Source organism: Pristis pectinata, chromosome 14, assembly GCF_009764475.1.
Source record: "Pristis pectinata isolate sPriPec2 chromosome 14, sPriPec2.1.pri, whole genome shotgun sequence".
Lineage (NCBI taxonomy): Eukaryota > Metazoa > Chordata > Chondrichthyes > Rhinopristiformes > Pristidae > Pristis > Pristis pectinata.
Genome location: NC_067418.1, coordinates 6,378,964 through 6,402,193, shown reverse-complemented (window position 1 = coordinate 6,402,193; position 23,230 = coordinate 6,378,964). Strand labels below are relative to the sequence as shown.

Here is a 23,230-nt window from a genome sequence, read left to right as displayed (position 1 = left end):
ACAGACACACACCCAGACACAGGGAAACACAGACAGACAGACACACACACACACACACTACACTGAGAGACCAATAGACTGAGAGGCAGATAGACACGCATACAGGGATAGACACACACACACACACACACACGGAGACAGACAGAGACACACACACACACACAGGGATTGACTGACTGACAGACAGACACACACCCACACACAGGGAAACACAGACACACACACACACACACACACACACACACACACACACTGAGAGGCCAACAGACTGAGAGGCAGATAGAGAGAGAGACACACACACACACACACACACACAGATATGCAGGGATTGACAGACACACACTCACACACACGAAAACACAGACATACACACACATACACACACAGGGATTAACACACACACACCCACACACACAAAAACACAGACATACATACACACACACACACACAGGGATTAACACACACACACATACACACACACACACACACACACACACACAGGGATTAACACACACACACACACACACACACACACACACACACACACACACACAGACAGGCACAAACTCACAGACCCTGGATAAAAGTTTGGATTGCTGCAATTACTGCTTCTGCTTGAAGTGATTTAACAGGAATACATTTGCCAAGGGCTCAGCATCAGGCATTTCTTGTGATTCATAACAATCTATAAATCTGGCTTGGAATGAACAAGTAAATTGTTACAGCAGGTTAGCAACCTATTTGTCAATTCGATGTCAAAAAGCTGAGGGAATAGGGAATAGCAAGCCCAAAGAGCTTAAGCATATCTTAAACTGTTGCTTAATTTTAGCTGACTGGAATAAAACAATAAAACAGAAGGTGGTTTCCATTATGGCATTATGTAAATATTTTATTATATTTAATGAGGTGCCATTTGCTTTTTGGCTTTCCCACTGTATGTAAGCGATAGTTTTAAACTGTCACAAAATGCATGTATCTGAGCTCATTCCCATGTTCCTGAGCACTATCTGTTAAAGTTTGATCGGAAAGTTTTCAAGCTTACCTGATTTGTTCATGTTCATTCAACTGCTGATATTAAAAAAAAGGCTTTAAGATCTCAGACAGTGTAGCTGGTGTAAGCAAACTCCATTTCACGTTAACCATTACCTGCTACTACTAGTGGGAGACTCTGACTTTCTCCTGCACTTTGCTGTTGGGAAACCAACATCATGAGAGACAGACTCTTTTGACTATTCATTTGCTTTTTTGTTTGAAGTTCATCAAAATAACTTCAAAATCTGTTCTGCATGTCTCTTGCATAATTTGCAGAGTCAAAGATGGATCTGCTGCGTAGTCAAGTAAAAAGTAATGCTTAAAAAAGGCTGAAATGAAAAGGAAAATAATATTTCAATTTATAAACAATTTTGAGGGTGATTTTTCTCAATGGTGGCTGCATATGTTGCTTAAGTTAAAATATATACTGCAATGAAGATTAATTTTCAAACACAGGAAATGCAGTCGGAACTGTGTACAAACATAGCATTCACAATTGGTACAATATTTAAGTTCAGGATACACAGAGGGAATAGCTTTTTGAAATACAGGATGCATAATAGGTGTATTTTTTTTAGGAGAGCCACACAATAGGGAACAGTCATTAAGAACACAATATGCAGAGGAAAACTTTTCAAATGTAGGTTACGCTGTGGGCATGATCTTAAAGTACTGGGTGCCGAGATGGCATAGCGACCTGTGGAGTTGTTTCAAGCCTAAATCATTTAACAAATGAAGTTCTTTTTTTTGGGGGGGTGGATAATTGATAATTGAACAGCAATATGACTTTAAGATGGACAGTTTGTAAAAGTGATTTTGCAATTATTATGGGGGTTGTGGGCGGCAAGGATAGTGTGGTTGGAAGAAGTATTCTGCTATTTTGTTGTTTAGAGGAATTTCACCCCTTGTTACGAAACAAGGCAGCAGAGGTATATCTCCCAGGTGGATTAAACTTGAGAATTCAGAATGGGCAGCTCCAGAATGCTTGTGTATTACATATATTGTGTACGGATAAATCCCAGCGGAGTAAAACTCATTCACAGTCTCTTCTCAGCAGTGTGAGGCAGTAATACACTGTTTTTAGTGTGCGCCTTGAATCACTGATGTGAATAAAAAACCGATGGCCTGTTGCAAGGTGCAATCTGCAAAACAGACCTGCTGAATTAAAAAAAAACACTGATCTTCAGGGCATTTTTCTTAACAATAATACTCACGATCTGGCGTGATTTCAGGGTCATAATGCAGTCTTTTAAGAGTTCAGACAGCAGTTATAAGCAGCTTGAACTTTGCTCTCACAGTTTATGCAGTCTTAACCTCAGTCAAATGTCAACCCGGTAACTCGCTCCAAGCATCTTGTTATCCATTGTAATGACCAGCATTCCAGTTGTAGTTCATACACTAAGCATTTCTGCTCCAGCATGGTTTGAAAGCAAATTTGGTTCTCTGTGAATTCTGGTGCGTAGAGAGTGCTGTACGCCCAGTGCTTGAGTGGATTGCGGTCTCCCCACATTTTCAGTGCGCTAAATCAGGATAGACTCAGCTGTGAAGCATTCAGTAGTCGAAGAGTTGTTGGCATTTGTTTGTCTGAGCCATGCAGGTAGAGGGGATGCCGGGGATGTGTGCAGCCTGGTGCAGGATCGCCCTCATTGAGAAGGTGGATTGGCAGCTTAGGATATGTAAGGGATGAAATAGAAATTGAAATTTCTTTTTAAGCAGTGATTTTTGCAAGTAGGGAATCGAGCTGGTTCAACTACCCCACCTAATGATAAATGTAATGGCTTTATAGTTTGGCCGCAGACTTGGTTTAAATGTTTAGCTTCGTGACCTGACCGTCTTTGGAAGTGAATCATTTCTGAAAGACGTCCACTGGATTAGTGTGAAACAGAAATGCATTAAAGCAAGGAATTGATGCAAAAATCTGGCAGCTGTGGTGGAAAAAATCCACCTGCTCTTTAAAGTGACACTGTGTTAAAAATACATCTTGTTAATTCTGAATTAGACAATGGCAAATTTAGACTACCTATACAAGTGATTTTTTTTAAAATAAATGTAGACTTCCGCTTAGGGATTTAATTTCCTCTTGCTGCCTACTGTTCAGTGGTTCGGCATCAGATTCTTTTGTGCTCCATTCTGAAATGTTTTAACAATGGCAATGAAATAACTCAATGTCTGTGTTAACCTGTACACTGCCAGGAAGCGTGTTCCAGTGAGTTCGGGTATGAATCAGAATCAGGCTTGTTATCGCTGACTTGTATGTCGTGAAATGTGTTGTTTTGCGGCAGCAGGACAGTGCAAAGACATAAAATTACTATAAATTACAAAATAAGTAAATAGTGCAAAGAAAGGAGTAACGAAGTCGTGTTCATGGACCGTTCAGAAGTCTGATGGCGGAGGGGAAGAAGCTGTTCCTGAATCGTTGAGTGTGGGTCTTCAGGCTCTTGTACCTCCTCCCTGATGGTAGTAACGAGAGATTGCTCTGCTTTCTGCTGCAAGAAACACTTGAGAAAATCACACAATGTTGTTCTGTAATTCTTCCTTGCACACGTAAAAAAACACAGGAACCCTTTAAGATGATCAAAGAATCTGATAGGATCCTTCAGGGCTATCCAGATATTTAGGCTTCGAGGGATATTTCAGGTTGGAGCAGATGGGGAAGCAGAATTGTTGCTGACTCCTGTGTGTGAGATGTGCAGTGTCATTTGATATCACTTGTGCAAAAGTCTACTGGCCCCTGGAAGGACTGGTGTGGGGTTTAACTGGGGCTGCTTTGGAGAACCCTCTTCCTCTAGGTAGGTGTCTTTCTGAGCTTCCCTTCTTCACTGACGATCCCACCACGCCCCACCACCACCCCAACCTACTCCTTGTTTCCTATGTCCCCTCACCATTCACCCAATCCTTTTTTCCGGACACTCCCTCCCCACTGCATCCTCCTGTAAAACCCTCCCCCTAGTTGGCTTCCTCTGCTCTCCCCGACGTGCGTTTTGGTGAGAAGGGGCCTTTTCTATCATGTGTGGTGCATTGGGTCTTGTGCGATGGGGTACGTATGCACCACCCACCAGTTGTTGGGGTGAGGGACATGTGGAAAGATCTCTAGACAAGACTGCCCGATTTTTGCTGTGGAAATGTATAAAAGCACACAGAACTCTGATGAATGGAGGGAGTCAACTGGACTCTAAGCCAGAGCACTGTGTCCAGTTCTGGTCACCTCATTATAGGAAGGATGTGGAAGCATTGGAAAGGGTACAGAGGAGATTTACCAGGATGCTGCGGTTTAGAGAGTATGCATTGTGAGGAGAGACTAAGGGAGCTAGGGCTTTACTCTTTGGAGAGAAGGAGAATGAGAGGAGACATGATAGAGGTGTACAAAATATTAAGAGGAATAGATAGAGTGGACAGCCAGCGCCTCCTTCCCAGGGCACCAATGCTCAATACAAGAGGGCATGGCTTTAAAGTAATGGGTGGGAAGTACAAGGGAGATATCAGAGGGAGGTTTTTTACCCAGAGAGTGGTTGGGGCATGGAATGCGCTGTCTGGGGTGGTGGTGGAGGCAGGTACATTGGTCAAATTCAAGAGATTACTAGATAAGCATATGGAGGAATTTAAAATAGAGGGATATGTGGAAGGAAGGGGTTAGATAGCCTTAGGCGAGGTTTAAAGGTCGGCACGACATTGTGGGCTGAAGGGCCTGTATTGTGCTGTACTGTTCTATGTTCTATGAGTCAAGATATGTGTCCAGAACAAGCTTGAGGGGAAAAGTGGTTTTGAATTCTTTGGGAAGTCAAGCCCATATGGGCCCCATATCTAAGGAAGGATGAGCTGGCCCTGGAGAGGGTCCAGAGGAGGTTTACAAGAATGATCCCAGGAATGAAAGGCTTAACGTACTCAATGGATTTCAGAAGGATGAGGGGGGATCTCATTAAAACCTACCGGATACTGAAAGGCCTGAATAGAGTGGATGTGGAGAGGATGTTTCCATCAGTGGGAGAGTCTAGGATCCGAGGGCACAGCCTCAGAACAAAGGGATGTCCCTTTAGAACTGAGATGAGGAGGAATTTCTTCAGCCAGAGGGTGATGAATCTCTGGAATTTGTTGCCATGGAGGGCTGTGGAGGCCAAGTCATTGAGTGTATTTAAGGCAGAGATTGGTAGGTTCTTGATTGGTATGGGGGTTCAGGGTTACAGGGAGAATGGGGTTGAGAAAAGAATAAATATCAGCTGCGATCGAATGACAGAGCACTCGATGGGCTGAATGGCCTAATTCTGCTCCTATATCTTGTGGTCATATACATATATATTCTGGTTCCAGTTTATGTCAGTAGTTTGTATCAGTGGAAAGCACATTACTCATGCTTGAATTATCAATGATATTTACATTGTCAGGAGGGAAGGGAAGGAGTCTGATTGGGAAATTCGCTGTCAGATTTGAGCAGCATAGCTGAAGCAGAAAGGAAAGCACTGTCTTCCCTGTTGATACTTGTCAGTCTGGGCCACACACACACGCACACGCACACACACACTACAGGGCTGCAACAAACAATCTGCTGGAGGAGCTCAGTGGATCGAGCAGCATCCATGGTGGGTGGGGGGGGGGGGGGGGGGGGAGAAGAAATTTTGGGTTGAGACCCTTCCTCAGGACTGCAGGGTTTTGTCCCAAAATGTGGACAATTCCTTTCCCCCCACAGATGAAGGGTCTTGACCTGAAATGTCGACTGTACATTTCCCTTTACAGATGCTGCCTGACCCGCTGAGTTCCTCCAGTAGTTTGTTTGATGCTCCTGTATTTCTACAGCAACTCTTGGGACACCCCGAGGCCACAGGCGCTCTACAGCCAATCAGGGACCTCTGAAGTAATTTGTTGTAATGCAGGAGATGTTGTAAATCCTCCATTTTACAGTGTGGGAGGCTACTCAAATACCAAGTGAGCTTCCTTGGACCCTCCCTCATTTCCACTTCTTTCTGTTTGAAGAGCTGTGACACACAAGCGTACAAATTAGGGGCTAGGCTATGGGAGTAACTTGGGGAGCTCCATGTTTGGCTGGCACGTATACGACGGGCTGAATGGCCTCATTCCATGTTCAATGATCCCATGCTTGTTGAGGTAATATTCAAGTTTGTTGCTTATGTGTCTTCCACAGATAGTGTCAGCCTTTGATATCCTGGCAGAATGCACCACCAAGTTAGCAGCAGTCAAATAGTAATCCAGAGAAACCTAAGTATAGAGTAATAATTAAGAGCAGTTTGGATTTATTAAAGGCAAATACATTTAATTAATTTGACCAAATTCTTTGAATTAACAGAAGGCATCGATGAGCGTTGAGTGGTTAACATTGTCTCCTTGGATACTCGAGGCATTTTGACAAAGCGTCGCCAAACAGATGGAACAATAGAGAAATTTACATTGCAGAAGGAGGCTACTCGGCCCATTGTGTCCATGCTGAACAAAAGCGGACTACGTGGGTTAATCCCCTTTCCCCGCTCTCAGCCGACTGCCATTGCAGATTGACAGGTGTCCATCCACTTTTTAACTGTGTTGAGGGTATCTGCCTCCACCACCATTTCAGGCAGTGAGATTCAGACGCCAACTACAGCTTGAGAATTTTCTTTCCTCTAACGCTTCTGTAAATTAACCTTAATCTATGCTTCCCAGATATTTAGGGTACTTCCTGTGCACCCTGTCAAGGCCTCTCCTCTGTTTTTGCATCTTAGTTAAATCTCTCCTCAGTTTCCGTTGCTCCAAAGAAAACAACCACTGGCCAGATGTTCTCCCCTCATAACTAGAATCCTCCAGTCCTGGCATTGTCCTCGTAAAGTTGCTCCTGGTACTATCGCACCCTCCTGCAGTGTGGTGACCAGAGTACCTTACAGTAAACCTGCTGTGGCCTAACCAGTGCTTTATGCAGTTAGCATCCTTGAATTGTTACAGCCACAAAGAGGACAATTAATGCTGGATAACAGAAGAGCAATTCCATCAGCCTCCATCAACCCTGCTCTTTCTCTGGATCACTTTATCTCAAGGGCCGGTCCAATTCCCTTTCAAGAGCACCAATTAATTCTAATTCCACCACACCTACAGGCATTGAATTCCACATCATTCCATAAGACCATAAGACATAGGAGCAGAATTAGGCCATTCAGCCTGTCGAGTCTGCTCTGCCACTGGATCATGGCTGATTTATTTTTCCTTCTCAACCCCGTTCTCCTGCCTTCTCCACGTGACTTTTGACACCGTTACTAGTCAGGAACCTATCAACCTCAACTTTATATATACCCAATGACTTGGCCTCCACAGCCATCTGTGGCGATGAATTCACCACCCTCTGGCTAAAGAAATTCCTCCTCATCTCTGTTCTAAAGGGACATCATCTTATTCTGAGGCTGTGCCCTCTGGTCCTAGACTCTCCCACTACTGGAAACATCCTCTCCACGTCCAAACTATCCAGTGTTACAGACTCAGTGAACGTCCCTTTAAGATAGAGAGTGTGTGTATGTGTGTGTGGGGCGTGCTTACCTCAATATAGAAGATAAAGGACGTAATGACGTTGTTGAAGAAGTTAGAAGAAGAAGGAGAGAGAGAGAGAGAAGGGAGAGAGACACCAGCCTGCTAGTTTTCTCTATCGATGGATGAGAAACAATAACTGTGTCTGCCACTGAAATCCATGTATGGAAGTTGGAAGTAATCCGGTGGAGTTCACTTTGTTGCTGACCTGTAGAAGGAAACAGGTATTTGTGTGTGGACGTCACAGTGGCATGGCCAAATTCATTTTTGAATTCTAACATACTAACATTTTTACTTTTATTTTACGTATTATCATAGGTAGTGATTAATAAAATAGTTTTTAACACTGAATCATGCTCAGTGTGTTTCTTTTGTTGCTGGTTCGTGACACCAGGCCTTTTAATATTCGGTAGGTTTCAACGAGATCCCCGCTCATCCTTCTAAACTCCATCGAGTACAGGCCCAGAGACATCAAACGCTCCTCATATGTTAACCCTTTCATCCCCGGGATCATTCTCGTAAACCTCCTCTGGACCCTCTCCAGCACCAGCACATCCTTCCTTAGATGTGGGGCAAATTCTAACATGACCTCCCTGCTCTTATATTCTGTCCTGTCCTGTATAAGGCAAGTATCCTGTACGTCGTCTCATCTACTGGTCCTCCTCCAGGAGCTATGACACTCTGAGATCCCTCTGTTTATCTAAACATCTCAATGCCCTGCCACTTGTTTCTTTTACCTCTTTCCCCTTTGCAAGTTGGATTACCTTGTACTTTCCCACAATGTATTCCATTTCCCTGTTTATTGTCCGTAAAGCGGAAGCTTGCACTATTAAAGAAAGCAGCGGCTCAGTGACAGAATTGGCAGTGGAGTGAATGATCAGTGGGACAAGCAGAGAGGCTGCCTAGTGGTTGTTTTAGCCAACTACTCTTGGTGATCTGGACTTGGTGTACAGCAAGTGGTTTCAAAGTTAGCTGATCATATAAGACTTTTAAAAAATGGGGATAGTTATAGACTTCAGGACAACGACAGATCAGTCAAGTCTCAGAAGACATTTACCATTGGGAAGTGTGAAATGATGTATAGGAAAATGAGGAGAGAGAGAGTGAAGTAAACATACGTAAATTTGGATGATACCCTTGGTTTAGCGATAGGTTAACAGAATGTCAAAGGGAGTTGTGCTGAGTCTGTGTGAAATGGCTGAGCACTGTGACCATTTTTGGGAAGCATGTTGTATGACGGACGGCAAGGTGTTCAGTCACTGGAGGGAAACCTTCCTCCTGTGGAGAGGTTGGACGCTGAGCTTGTACCCTTGAGAGCTCAGAAGCACGAGGAGGTTTGACAGGGGTGTTTAAAAATTATGAAATATTTTGTAAAATGAACAATTTAGGATGGTTTTCTTTGGGGGAAAGGATACAGATTTGAGGATTTTCCATATTTTCATACTACACAGAAGGAAGCCATTCCGTCCATCTATGCTAGCTCTCAGAGCAATCTCTTTCCTCCACTGATCTCCCTGTAACCTATTCTTTCACACATGCCCATTAATACCTATCACCTCCCAGCACTCTCTGTGTAAAAAGAAAACTTAGCCCTGACATCCCGCTTATACCTTCCTCCAATCACCTTAAAATTATGTCCCCTCATGTTAGTCATTGTCGCCCTGGGAAAAAGTCTCTGATTGTCCACTCGATCTATGCCTCTTATCATCTTGTGCACCTCTATCAAGTCACCTCTCATCCTCCTTCTCCCCAAAGAGAAAAGCCCGAGCTCGCTCAATCTATCCTCATAAGGCATGCTCTCCAATCCAGGCAGCAACCTGGTAAAACTCCCCTGCACCCTCTCTAAAGCTTCTACAGCCTTCCTATAGTGAGGCGACCAGAACTGAACTGAACAGAAATGTGCAGAAGCAATAGAAGTTTTGAACACACTGTAGCAAACAACAATTAATGCTCCACCTGGGGTTAATCTTAAATCTGAGATTGCTATATTTTTTGTTAAGGAATGATATTATTGGACTTGAGCTCCTCAGTAGAAATGATTGCCACCCTAGTCTGTGTGACACTACGGCACTGCTAGCAACTCTGCAGACCCAGTATCTGGAGATTTAGCAACTGCTCGTGTGAGATGTCAGGCCTTGCATTCCACAGCGCAGCCATCTATTGTGCCTCGCAATTACTGCGCGGCTTTTAACGAGCTGCAGGTGTAACTCAGACTAAACAGTAGTTGATTAGGAAGAATTGTGGACGACAGGATTGCTCTTAACGAGACTCTGCAGCAGTTCCTGTCACATGAAACCCGCCGATCCTCAGGAACAGGGTTTTTTTCTCTCTCGACCACCTCCACTGCTCTCAAATTTCTTTCATCCAGGATTCGGTCTTCGTCGCACTAAACCTTGACCTTATGGAAACGATACACTTGTGTTTGTATAGTTAATGTATATAGATGTGCGTGACATCAGTTGTAACATATTATGTCACCTGTGTATTGCTGGGCTCAGGGGAAGTGAATTAATCAGGGGCATGTTGTTGGGATTCCTTGTGTCTGCACGTTCTGCAGTGGACTTTGATGGTGAACTTGAAAGTGGGAAGGAAGAATAAAGGTGTAGACTATTTTCTAAATGAGTAAATTCAGAAATCGGACGTGCAAAGGGACTTGGGAGTCCTAGTTCACTTGCATGTTGAATCTGTAGTAAAGAAGGGAAATGCACTGTTATCATTCATTTTCAAGAGGACTAGAATATAAAAGAAGGGATGTACTGCTGAGGCTTTATAAGGCATTGGTGAGACCGCATTTGGAATATTGTGAGCAATTTTGGGCCCTGTATCTAAGGAAGGATGTGCTGGCCCTGGAGAGGGTCCAGAGGAGGTTCACAAGACTGATCCCAGGAATGAACGGCTTAATGTATGAGGAGTGTTTGATGTATCTGGGCCTGTACTCGATGCAGTTCAGAAGGATGAGGGGGGGAATCTCATTGAAACCTACCTGATACTGAAAGGCCTGGATAGAGCGGACGTGAAGAGGATGTTTCCATCAGTGGGAGAGTCCAGGATCTGAGGGCACAGCCTCAGAATAAAGGGACGTCCCTTTAAAACTGAAATGAGGAGGACTTTCTGCAGCCAGAGGGTGGTGAATCAGTGGAATTCGTTGTCACGGAGGGTTGTGGAGGCCAAGTCATTGGGTGTATTTAAGGCAGAGATCGATATGTTCCCTAATTATAATTGTGCCTGGCTCTACCACTTCCCCTGGCAGCTCGTTCCATATACCCACTGCCCTCTGTGGGAAAAAGTTACCCCTCAGATCCCTTTAAACTTTTCCCCTCTCACCTTAAATCTATGCCATCTAGGTTTAGACTCCCCTACCCAGTGAAAAGGACTGTGAAAATTCACCTCATGATTTTAATAAGCTAAGGTATCTTTATTAGTCACCCATACGTCGAAACACACAGTGAAATGCATCTTTTTGCGTAGTGTGTTCTGGGGGCAGGCAGTCACCCCTCAGCCTCCTTCGCTCCAGGGACAAAAGTCCCAGCCTACCCAGTCTCTCCTTATAACTCAAGCCCTTCAGTCCTGGTAACATCCTTGTGAATCTCTTCTGCACCCTTTCCAGCTTAATGACATCTAACCCTTCCCTCCCACATAGCCCCCTATCATTCATCTGTCTATCTAAGAGTGTCTTAAATGTCCCCAGAGTATCTGCCCCCACAACCTCTGCTGGCAGTGCGTTCCACGCGCCCACCACTCTCTGTGTAAAAAAAACTTACCCCTGACATCCCCCTTGTACCTTCCTCCAATCACCTTAAAATTATGTCCCCTCGTGTTAGCCATTGTCGCCCTAGGAAAAAGTCTCTGACTGTCCACTCGATCAATGCCTCTTATCGTAGGTGACCAGATCTGCACACAATATTCAAAGTGTGGTCTCAACAAAGTCTTGCACAGTTGCAATGTGACATCCCAACTCTTGTACTCAATGCCCTGACCCATGAAGGCAAGCGTGCCGATTGCTTTCTTCACCACCCTGTCTACCTGAGTCACCACTTTCAGTGAACTATGTACTTGTACCCCAGGTCTCTCATTTACCGTGTGAGTCCTGCCCTGGTTGAACTTCCCCAAATGCAGCACTTCACACTTGTGCAAATTAAATTCCATCTGTCATTCCTTGGCCCACTTTTCCAATTGATCTTCATCCTGTCATAATCTTAGATAATCTTCTTCACTGTCCACTACCCCAACAATGTTGGTGTCATCTGCAAACAACTCAAAAGTACTTCACAGGTTGGGAAGCCCATTAGGGTTCACTGGGTGCTGTGTGTAAAATTTTCATATTATGCGAGTTAAGTCCTTAAAATATAGGAGCAGAATTAGGCCATTTGGCCCATCGAGTCTGTTCTGCCATTCAAACATGGCTGACTTTTTTTCCCCAACCCCATTCTCCGGCCTTCTCCCTGTAACCCTTATGAGTTGCCCCCCCCTTACCGATCAAGAACCTATCAATCTCTGCCTTAAACACACCCAGTGACTTGGCCTCCACAGCCCTCTGTGGCAATGAATTCCAAACCAGAGTTCAAGATTGCATTTATAGTAGACTTCCCCTAATATAGGATTTCAAGCAAAATTTAACAGATGGCCAAAACTCGGTTGAAAATGTGATTTTTTTGGGGAGAGAAACAAAGGACTGCAGATGCTAGAATCTAGATGTAAAACACGATGATGCTGGAGGAACTCAGCAGGCCGGGCAGCATCCGTGGAGAAAAGCAGGCAGTCTACATTTTGGGTCATGTTGACCGCCTGCATTTCTCCATGGATGCTGCCTGGCCTGCTGAGTTCCTCCAGCATCATCGTGTTTTTCGATTGTTTTAGGGATCTGGTTTCAAGAATTATTAAAGACCATTTGGCCTATTGACCCACTCCCCCCAACTACTCTCCCCAGTCATTCATGCAATTCCAGCCTTTCAATGCCACTTCCCAGGGAGACACCAAGTCCTAGAGCACAGAAACAGACCCTTCAGCCCATCAGGTCCATGCCAACTATCTTGTACCTATCGGTACTAATCCCATTTGCCAGTACTTGGTCCATAGCTTGGCAATTCAAGTGCTCGTCCAGATCTGGGCAGGCGCAGTAGTGTAGCGGTAAGTGTAACCCTATTACAGCACCAGCGACCCAGGTTCAATTCCCGCTGCTGTCTGTAAGGAGTTTGTACGTTCTCCCCGTGTCTGTGTGGGTTTCCTCCGGCTGCTCCAGTTTCCTCCCACATTCCAAAGACGTATGGGTTAGGAAGTTGTGGACATGCTCTGTTGGCGCCGGAAGCGTGGCAACACTTGTGGGCTGCCCCCAGAACACTCTACACAAAATGATGCATTTCACTGTGTGTTTCGATTTATATGTGACTGATGAAGATATCTTTATATATGCTGTTAGAATATCTGCCTCCACCAGACCCATGCCCCTTGTGTTCCAGTTTCCAACCACCCTCTGGATGAGAAAATGGTTTTGCACGTGCTCCTGTAGCCGTTATCTTAAACCTATGCCCTTTAGTTTCTGTACCTGGGGGTCCAACTTCACATTGGCTGTGGTCTGTATTCCTGCAGAGAGTTTGTTCCCCTTGTTTCAACACTAGGCTTTGAAATCTCCTTTCCCAACATCTCATTGCCCCTTTAAGTAATTTCCTTAAAACCTATCACTTTCTGCCAAGGATATCTTTGACTTGGGCTGTAAAGGTACTATATAAATGCAAATTATTGTTGCTGATGTCAGTGATTGTTCAAATCCATGAACCATTGCACTATTCTCATAGGTGCAGTTAAAAAATAGCTTTGAGTTTAGACACTCAGTAACTTCCTGGTCAGTGTGGCTTGCTTGGAATTCCCGTCCAGTTAATCCCACGCCCCTGCTCTTTCATCATTTCCTTGCAATTTTCACTCCTTCAGCTATTTATTTAATTCCCTTTGGAAGGTTATTATTGAATCTGTAAACGCTATGTCAGGCAGCACATTCCAAATCCCAACCATCTTCCCACATCTGGAAATAAATTGCCTTGCGCACTGTTCCACTGAGTTCCACACTCGGGCCAAGAACTGAGTCCCGTCTGTATTGGCCAAGTAATGTTTAATGAGACGGCTTTCCATCCGTTATATTGACGAGGTGATCATTGATATTTTTAATGGGGATAAAGCCTTAGTTTAAATAAAACTGTGGACGCAAATGAAAGTTTTTTAATAAAAAACTGCTGATTGAAAAACTGAAATAAAAACAAAGTGTTGGAAACAGCGGATCAGGCTGCATCTGTGGGGGGAAGAAGCAAATTTGACATTTCGGTTCAAAGACTCTTCATCAAAACTGAGCAAACAACAGCAAATGAAAATCCTAAGGCTGCAGTTGCTGGAAATCTGAAATTAAGACAGAAACAGCCTCTATATCAAAGTCGAGTTTATTGTCATCTGCACAAGTCCATGTGTGCACAGGTGCAATGAAAAACTTACTTGCAGCAGCATCACAGGCACAGAGCATCAGAGACACAACATTCACAAGAAAGATATAAACTATACAAGAAAGAACATAGTTAGAACAAAGTAAAAAATGAAGTCCATTTTAGTGCAAAGTGATCAAAGTGGTCATAGTGTTGCTATACTGAGGTGGTGATTAGGGTTGTGCCGGTTGGTTCAGGAACCGCCAACAGTTGAAGAGATGTAGCTGTTCTTGAACCTGGTGGTGTGGGACTTCCAGGCTTTCTGTACCTCCTGCCTGATGGTAGCTCCGAGAAGATGGGATGGCCCAGATGGTGGGGATCTTTGATGATAGATGTTGCCTTCTTGAGGCAGTTTCTCCTGTAGATACTCCCGATGGTGGGGAGGGAGGTAGCCGTGATGTATTGGGCTGAGTCCACTACTCTCTGCAGCTTCTTATGTTCCTGTGCATTTGAATTGCAGGAATGTGACCACAATGCAACGTCAGGATACTTTCAGCAGTTTGTTAGAGTGTTCGGTGACAAGCTAAACCTCCTTAACATCCTAACAAAGTAAAAACGCTGGCGCGCCTTCCTTGTGATTGCATCTCTGGGCTGGGCCCAGGACAGGTCATCTGATATGTTAATCCCAGGAATTTAAAGTCGCTGACTCTCTCCACCGCCGATTCCCCCAATGTAGACCGACACATGTTCGCTGGTAGTGTAGCAGTTAGCGTAACGCTATTACAGCGCCAGCAACCCAGGTTCAATTCCCGCCACTGTCTTTAAGGAGTTTGTACGTTCTCCCCGTGTCTGCGTGGGTTTCCTCCCACAAGGCATACGGGTTAGGAAGTTGTGGGCGTGCTATGTTGGCGGCGGAAACGTGGTGACACTTGCGGGCTGCCCCCAGAACACTCTATGCAAAAGATGCATTTCACTGTGTTTCAATGTACATGTGACTAATAAAGATATCTTATCCTTCCTCTTCCTGAAGTCAGCGATCAGTTCTTTTTTGTCTTACTGACGTTGAGCGAGAGGTTGTTGTTGTGGCACCACTCAGCCAGGTGTCCTACCTCACTCCTGTACACTGAGGAACCAAGTGCAGATTGGATGAGCGCTCAGTAGAGCAGCTGCATTTACTACGCAGGAGCAACAGAGTCCGAACATAAGGTTGCGGGACAACCCCCTCATCTCCTGTCTGGGCACGTTGCAGCATTCCAGACAATATTGCATTCAACAATTTCAGGTGACTCGTGTTCTCGTTTTGTTTTAGAATTTGCCAATTTTGCTGTATGTCATCCATCTATAATATTAATTCACTTAAGACCGCCTGATCAGCCGTGACCTGCATTTCACAGCCATTTCATGTTCCTATAACCTATCATTCAGATGGCTTCTTTAACAGCTTATCCCTTCTGCAACCCTGGCCTCACCCTATCAGAGAACGTGGCCCTTCGGCCTGCGCTGTCTGTGCCAACCCTGTCGCCAATCCAAACTAATCCCATCTGCCTGCACATGATTTATATCCCTCCATTCCCTGCCTGTTCACGTGTCTGACAAAATGCCTCTTAATCGTTGCTGTTGTATCTGCTTCCACCACCTCCCTTGGCAGTGTGTTCCAGGCACCCGCCACTCTCTGTGTGAACATGGCAAAGGAAGAGGCCAGAGGTTTGTGGCTCACGGTTTCACAAAGAACCCAGCTGGCATCCAGCAGCTACGCTGCGGGGGTCTGCCTCGGCTCATTACCAGTAGAGGGCATGGCCCTCGTTTCCTCTATCTGCTTGATGTCCACAGAAAAGTGCCTCAAAGAGGCATGTCATGAATCACCTTAAAAACTAATAACTGTAAAACAAAAGCACACAGAAGCTTAAACCATCCAGGGCTCATTTGCTTCGACCTGCTTGACGGGATTAACAAAGTTCTTAGGGTCAATGGAATTGATTAAATTTACAGGCCGGAGACAACTGTTCCCTTCCCCCTATCCATCTCTCCCACACTCTCTCTCTGCAGCTTCCAACATCCCCAGTTCTGATGAAGGGTCTTTGAACTCAAATGTTAGCTCTGATTCTCTCTCCACCCATGCTGCCTGACCTGCTGAGTGTTTCCAGCATTTTCTGTTTTTACTTACGAGAGAAAACAAGTTAGTTTTGAGAACAGTAGATACATTGAGTTATAGACCATAGCTTTGGAGTTCTGTTGCATAGCCTTGATTTTACAGTGTTGGAGGAAGGAAGCTTACTTTTTTTCTGGTGCAGGGCACAATTGTGACCACTTCCAGGTTGAATCCACCAGGCACTTGCAGACGTAGATCACTCTTGTACCAATGACGTGAATTTCATTCAAGGAGGCACCCTGGGCAGGCACCAACCCATTGCTGGGAAACTGATTCAAAAAGGTCACTGTTATTTTTTTAACACAAGAATATAAAAAAATAGAAGCAGAATCTGATGTACAAAGGAACCTTGGGGTGCAAGTCCATAGCTCCCTGAAAGTGGCAACACAAGTAGATAGGATGGTTATTGGTATTGGTTTATTATTGTCACTTGTACCAAGGTACAGTGAAAAACTTGTCTTGCATACCGATCGTACAGGTCAATTCATTACACAGTGCAGTTACATTGAGTTAGTACAGAGTGCATTGATGTAGTACAGGTAAAAACAATAACAGTACAAAGTAAAGTGTCACAGCTACTGAGAAAGTGCAGTGCAATAAGGTGCAAGGTCCCAACAAGATAGATCGTGAGGTCATAGTCCATCTCATTATATAAGGGAACCGTTCAACAGTCTTATAACAGTGGGATAGAAGCTGTCCTCGAGCCTGGTGGTGCGTTTTTTCAGGCTTTTGTATCTTCTGCCTGATGGAAGTGGGGAGAAGAGAGAATGACCAGGGTGGGAGGGGTCTTTGATTATGTTGGCGGTTTCCCGAGGCAGTGGGAAGTGTAAACGGAGTCAGTGGAGGGGAGGCTGGTTTGTGTGGTGGACTGGGCTGCGTCCACAACTCTCTGCAGTTTCTTGCGGTCCTGGGCAGAGCAGTTGCCGTACCAAGCCATGATGCGTCAGGATAGGATGCTTTCTATGGTCTACGATCATGGTCTCCATTCCCTGCCTGTCCAAGTGCCCCCAACATCCAGAAAATGTGCTTGTTGGTTCCTATAAATTGTCCAAAGTGTTGGTGGGTGGGTGGAGCCGACAATGCGGAGTGGATGGGTGTGTGAGAGAGAGAGAACAGCTTACAGGGAAAGGGGACTCTGGCAGAGCTAGGGTAGACCTGATGGGCCAAATGGCCTCCCACGTTGTATGAAAACCATGAAAAAATAATGGAAATCCATTCCTCTCTCCACCACTCCCCCTCGCTTCCGTCTTTTGGTGTGTCTCATCTCTCTGCCTGAGGAGTGTTGGGGGAGGCTTCAAGGAAGCCATCTATTCCCTCCTCCCTCGCTCTGACTCCGTGCCCTCCTCCCTCGCCCTGACTCCGTGCCCTCCTCCCTCGCCCTGACTCCGTGCCCTCCTCCCTCGCCCTGACTCCGTGCCCTCCTCCCTCGCCCTGACTCTGTGCTCTCCTCCACCCTGAATCCGTGCCCTCCTCCCTCGCCCTGAATCCATGCCCTCCTCCCTCGCCCTGACCCCGTGCCCTCCTCCCTCGCCCTGAATCCATCCCCTCCTCCCTCACCCTGAATCCATCCCCTCCTCCTCACCCTCACTCCGTGCCCTCGTCCCTCACCCTGACCCCGTGCCCTCCTCCCTTACCCTGACCCCGTGCCCTCCTCCCTCACCCTGAATCCATCCCCTCCTCCCTCACCCTGACCCCATGCCCTTGTCCCTCGCCCTGAATCCATCCCCTCCTCCCTCACCTTGAATCCATCCCCTCCTCTTCACCCTCACTCCGTGCCCTCATCCCTCACCCTGACCCCGTGCCCTCATCCCTCACCCTGACCCCGTGCCCTCCTCCCTCACCCTGACTCCGTCCCCTCCTCTCTCACCCTGAATCCATCCCCTCCTCCTCACCCTGACCCCGTGCCCTCCTCCCTCACCCTCACTCCGTCCCCTCCTCCCTCACCCTCACTCTGTGCCCTCCTCCCTCACCCTGACCTTGTGCCCTCCTCCCTCACCCTGGAGATGAAGTGTGGACCTCTCGCCCAGTGCATTTTTCACACTGGCAGGTGCTTCCTTCACTCAGACTACTGAACGGTTCCCTAGTACGATAAAATGGACTCTTGACCTCATAACCTACCTCGTTATGACCTTGCACCTTATTGTCTACCTGCACTGCACTTTCTCCATAATTGTAACACTTTATTTGTTTTTCCTTGTACTATCTCAGTATAATGAAATGATCTGTATGGATGGCGTGCTAAGCAAAGTTTTTTTTACTCTACCTCGGTACATGTGACAATAATAAACCAACCAACCTCTGTACCTACACCTTGCAAAGCTTTTTGACTCATTACAGTTCCCTGATTATCCAGCCATTGTATTGACATAGAATAGTGTTTGCTTTACAACCATTAGATTTCTTTGTCATTGTAAGGAATACAGGGACTACACATTGTTTAATAGTCCTGAAGATGTTTCATCTAATTTAAATAAACATGAAATATTTAACCTGTCTTACATGCCTGCAGGCAACACAATTTATTGCCTCACCATGAGCATTGCCATGGGAGGTCTGTTTGCAGTGTCCAGGTTTCTACAGTTTCTGTGGTGTTGCAGTGCTTTCAAAACAAAAGGTTGTGGTGTATATTTGAGCATGAATATAAAATAAGATATCTTTATTAGTCACATGTACATTGAAACACACAGTGAAATGCATCTTTTTGTGTAGAGTGTTCTGGGGGCAACCCACAAGTGTCGCCACGCTTCCGGCGCCAACATAGCATGCCCACAACTTCCTAACCTGTACGTCTTTGGAATGTGGGAGGAAACCGGAGCACCTGGAGGAAACCCACACAGTCACGGCGAGAACGTACAAACTCCTTACAGACAGCAGTGGGAATTGAACCCGAGTCGCTGGCGCTGTAGTAGCGTTATGCTAACCGCTACACTACCGTGACTGTTCCCTCTGTAACACCGTGTGTGTTTGTACTGTGATCTTGACTGGACAAGTGAGTTATGTGGTGTTCTTGTTTTGTAGAAGTTGCCACAGACAATCTCAACCATTCAGTTTACGGTCTCATCATATGTTCTACAACTTGTTGTAGAAAGTTGTTCTACAATTATAAATAAACAACCATCTCTTTGAACATACAGTGTCTTTTGTAAAATGAAAACAGAAAATGCTGGAAATACTCAGCAGGTTGGGCAGCATCTGTGGAAAGAGAAACAGTGTTAATGTCTCAGGTCAAAACCCCTTTGTCAAAAATAAACTGGGTTAAATATTTTAAGAATTTTATTGATACAAATGTCACATCCAAAACCTGACGCCTGACTGGAGTTTCTGCTGAAGGGTCTTCGACCTGAAGCATTAACGCTGCTTCTCTCTCTCTCCACCTATGGAACATAGAACAGCACAGTACAGGAACAGGCCCTTCAGCCCACATTGTCTGTGCCAACCATGATGCCAAACTAAATGCTGAACATTTCCAGCATGTTCTGTTTTTATTTCAGATTTCCAGCATTTGCAGTTTTTGCTTTTTATTTACTGCCTCTTATTGGCTGTGTGAAGACATCAGAATTTGGCAAAGCGATGAATAGTTTTCCTTCGAGATTGTCGGTTGACATTGATACTCATTGGAAAGTTTCACATGTGCCTATTGTGCCAAAACTGATGTCTTGCATTGTTTTGCTGCAACCGTTTGTTTAAGGGCTCTGCATATACCAACGAGTGTGTGTAGGCGAAACCCTGTCTTGTGAAAAAGGAGGACATCTTAGATGTTCTGGAGTAATCCATTGTTGCTTGGAGCATAGAAGAATGAGGGGAGATTTGATAGAGGTGTACAAAATTATGAGGGGTATAGACAGAGTAAATGCAAGTAGGCTCTTTCCACCTAGATTAGGAGAGATATGTACGAAAGGACATGGCTTTAGGGTGAAAGAGGAAAAGTTTAGGGGGAACATTAGGGGGAACTTCTTCACTCAGAGAGTGGTGGGAGTGTGGAACGAGCTGCCATCTGACGTGGTAAATGCGGGCTCACTCTTAAGTTTTAAGAATAAATTGGATAAATATATGGACGGGAGAGGTCTGGAGGATTATGGACTGGGTGCAGGTATATGGGACTAGCGGAATAAAGTTTCGGCACAGACTAGAAGGGCTGAATGGCCTGTTTTCTGTGCTGTAGCGTTCTATGGTTCTATAGTGAGGGCATGGTTTTCATTAAAGAACTTATCCTTTCCTTTGCATCTCATTGAAACTTACGAAATCTTATCAAGATGTACAAAATTATAAAAGGGTTTGACAGGTAAGGTGAAGGGAAGTTGACTTCCCCTGGCTGAGGAGTTGAGGGCATTGGGGCATAGCTTGAGGATAAGGGGAGATGTTTAGGATGGAGATGAGGTTTCTTTGGCCAGGGGTTAGTGAATCTTTGGAATTCTGTAGTCTGCAGGGCTCTGGTGGCTCAGTTGTATTCATCCACATGGATTTCTAGCTATGAAGTGAACCTGGAGATTAGGAAGAAGGCAGGAGAGTGTCACTGAGGTAGCGGGTTGCATGATAGAACACAGAACAGTCAACACGGGAACAGGCCTTTCAGCCCACAATGTTTTCTTTCTCTTTTGTTTTTATGTTTTTTTTCTTTAGATTGTGTTCTTTCTTGTTTAATTTCAAAATCAGATTTATCAGAATCAGATTTATTATCACTGATTTAGATGACATGAAATTTGTTATTTTGCAGCAGCAGTACAGTGGAAAGACATAAAATTACTGTAAATTACAAAACTAAATAGTGCAAAAAGAAGGAATAACAAGGTAGTGTTCATGGGTTTGTGGACTGTTCAGAGATCTGATGGCGGAGGGGAAGAAGCTGTTCCTGAATCGTTGAGAGTGGGTCTTCAGGCTCCTGTACCTCCTCCCCGATGGTGGTAACGAGAAGACATGTCCCGGATTTTGTGTAATTTATGTTGAATTTGTTTTTGTTGTGAACGCTGCTTATCTGATACTCTGTGCCTGTGATGCTGCTGCAAGTAAATTTTTCATTGCACCTGTGCACATGACAATAAACTCCGCTTGACCATGATGCCATTCCAAACTAATCCCTTCTGCCTGCGCATGGTCAATATCCCTCCATTCCCTGCCCACCCACATGCCTGTCTAAATGCCTCTTATACATTGCTATCGTATCTGCTTCCACCTCCTCCCCTGGCAACGCGTTCCAGGCACCTACCACTCTCTGTGTAAAAAAAAACTTGCTTCATAAATCTTCTTTAAACTTTCTCCCTCTTACCTTCAAGCTGTGCCCTCTAGTATTTGATATTTCTACCCTGGGGAAAAGTTGTTGATGAACGACAGAGTAGGCTGGCAAGAGGTGGACAACCGAGGAGAGAGACTGTGGGATCCCTGTCAACAGGGGGAGCAGAGGAGCTGACAGCAACAGCCTGCATTCACCACACTGGCCAGGGTGAGCTTCACATCTCAGCACTGAGTGGCCATAACCTCTTGTCCCAGCCTGTACAACACCACCTCCCACAGGGAGCCTCTCCACACCGAGCTGGATTCACACCAAAGTCGAGTTTATTGTCATCTGCACAAGTACATGTGTGCACAGGTGCAATGAAAAACTTACTTGCAGCAGCATCACAGGCACATAAAAGAACATAGAACAGTACAGCACAATACAGGCCCTTCGGCCCACAATGTTGTGCTGACCTTTAAACCTTGCCTAAGACTATCTAACCCCTTCCTCCCACATATCCCTCTATTTTAAATTCCTCCATATGCTTATCTAGTAACCTCTTGAATTTGACCAATGTACTTGCCTCCACCACCGCCCCAGGCAGCGTATTCCATGCCCCAACCACTCTCTGAGTAACAAACCTTCCTCTGATATCTCCCTTGAACTTCCCACCCATTACTTTAAAGCCATGCCCTCTTGTATTGAGCATTGGTGCCCTGGGAAAGAGGTGTTGGCTGTCCACTATATCTACTCCTCTCAATATCGTGTACACCTCTATCATGTCTCCTCTCATCCTCCTTCTCTCCAATGAGTAAAGCCTCCCTTAGTCTCTCCTCATAGTCCATACTCTCTACACCAGGCAGCATCCTGGTAAATCTCCTCTAAGATAAGGTATCTTTATTAGTCACATGTACTTTGAAACACACAGTGAAATGCTTCTTTTGTGTAGAGTGTTCTGGGGGCAGCCCGCAAGTGTCGCCACGCTTCTGGCGCCAACATAGCATGCCCACAACTTCCTAACCCGTACGTCTTTGGAATGTGGGAGGAAACCGGAGCACCCAGAGGAAACCCACGCAGACACGGGGAGAACGTACAAACTCCTTACAGACAGCGGCCAGAATTGAACCTGGGTCGCTGGCGCTGTAATAGCATTACGCTAACCGCTACATTCACAAGAAAAACATAAATTAAACATAAATTATACACAATTTTTACAAGTAAGAACACAATTAGGACAAAAAGAAACAAAGTCCGTTTTAGTGCGAAGTGGTCATGGGGTTGCTTAAGACGTAGAGATTAAGGTTTTGCCAACACCCAGGTTTCTGGGACACCAGTGGGGAGGGCAGAAGTTTGAGCCAGGGCTTTGGTGGTGAAGGACATCCCATGGTGCTGTTGGAGATGGGCTTCCAGGGCTCTATGAAGGACCAGTGACACTATTCCAAGTCAGGATGGCGTGCGGCTCGGAGGGGAACTGCAGGTGGTGGCGTTGCTTTGTGCCTGAAGCCCATAGCTTTCTTGATTCTGAAGGCTTGTGAGTCACTATCAGAGTGACCTAGGTGAGTAACTGCAGTGCATTTTGCAGCTGGTACACACTGCATCCACTGAGAACCAATAGTAGAGTCATAGAGCCAGGAGGCACAGAAACAGGCCCTTCGGCCCAACTCGTCCCTGCTGACCAACCTGCCCAACTGAGCTAGTCCCATTTGGCCCATATCTCTCTAAGCCTTTCCTATCCACGTAACTATCCAAATTCCTTTTAAATGTCGTAATTGTACCCACCTCTACCACTTCCTCTGGCACCTCATTCCATATACCCACCAACCTCTGTATGAAAGACCTGCAGCTCAGGTCCATCTTAAATCTCTCCCCTCTCACATTAAACCTATACCCTCTAGTTTTGGACTCCTCTACCCTGGGGAAAAGACTGTGGCCGTCCAC

General features: G+C 45.4%; 1 protein-coding gene across 2 annotated transcripts in view; it reads left to right on the top strand.

Moving 5' to 3' along the window:
• Window positions 1-23,230, top strand: part of mpped2a (metallophosphoesterase domain containing 2a) — a 183,133-nt gene that overhangs the window by 2,762 nt on the left and 157,141 nt on the right. The gene's annotated exons all lie outside the window — the stretch shown is intronic.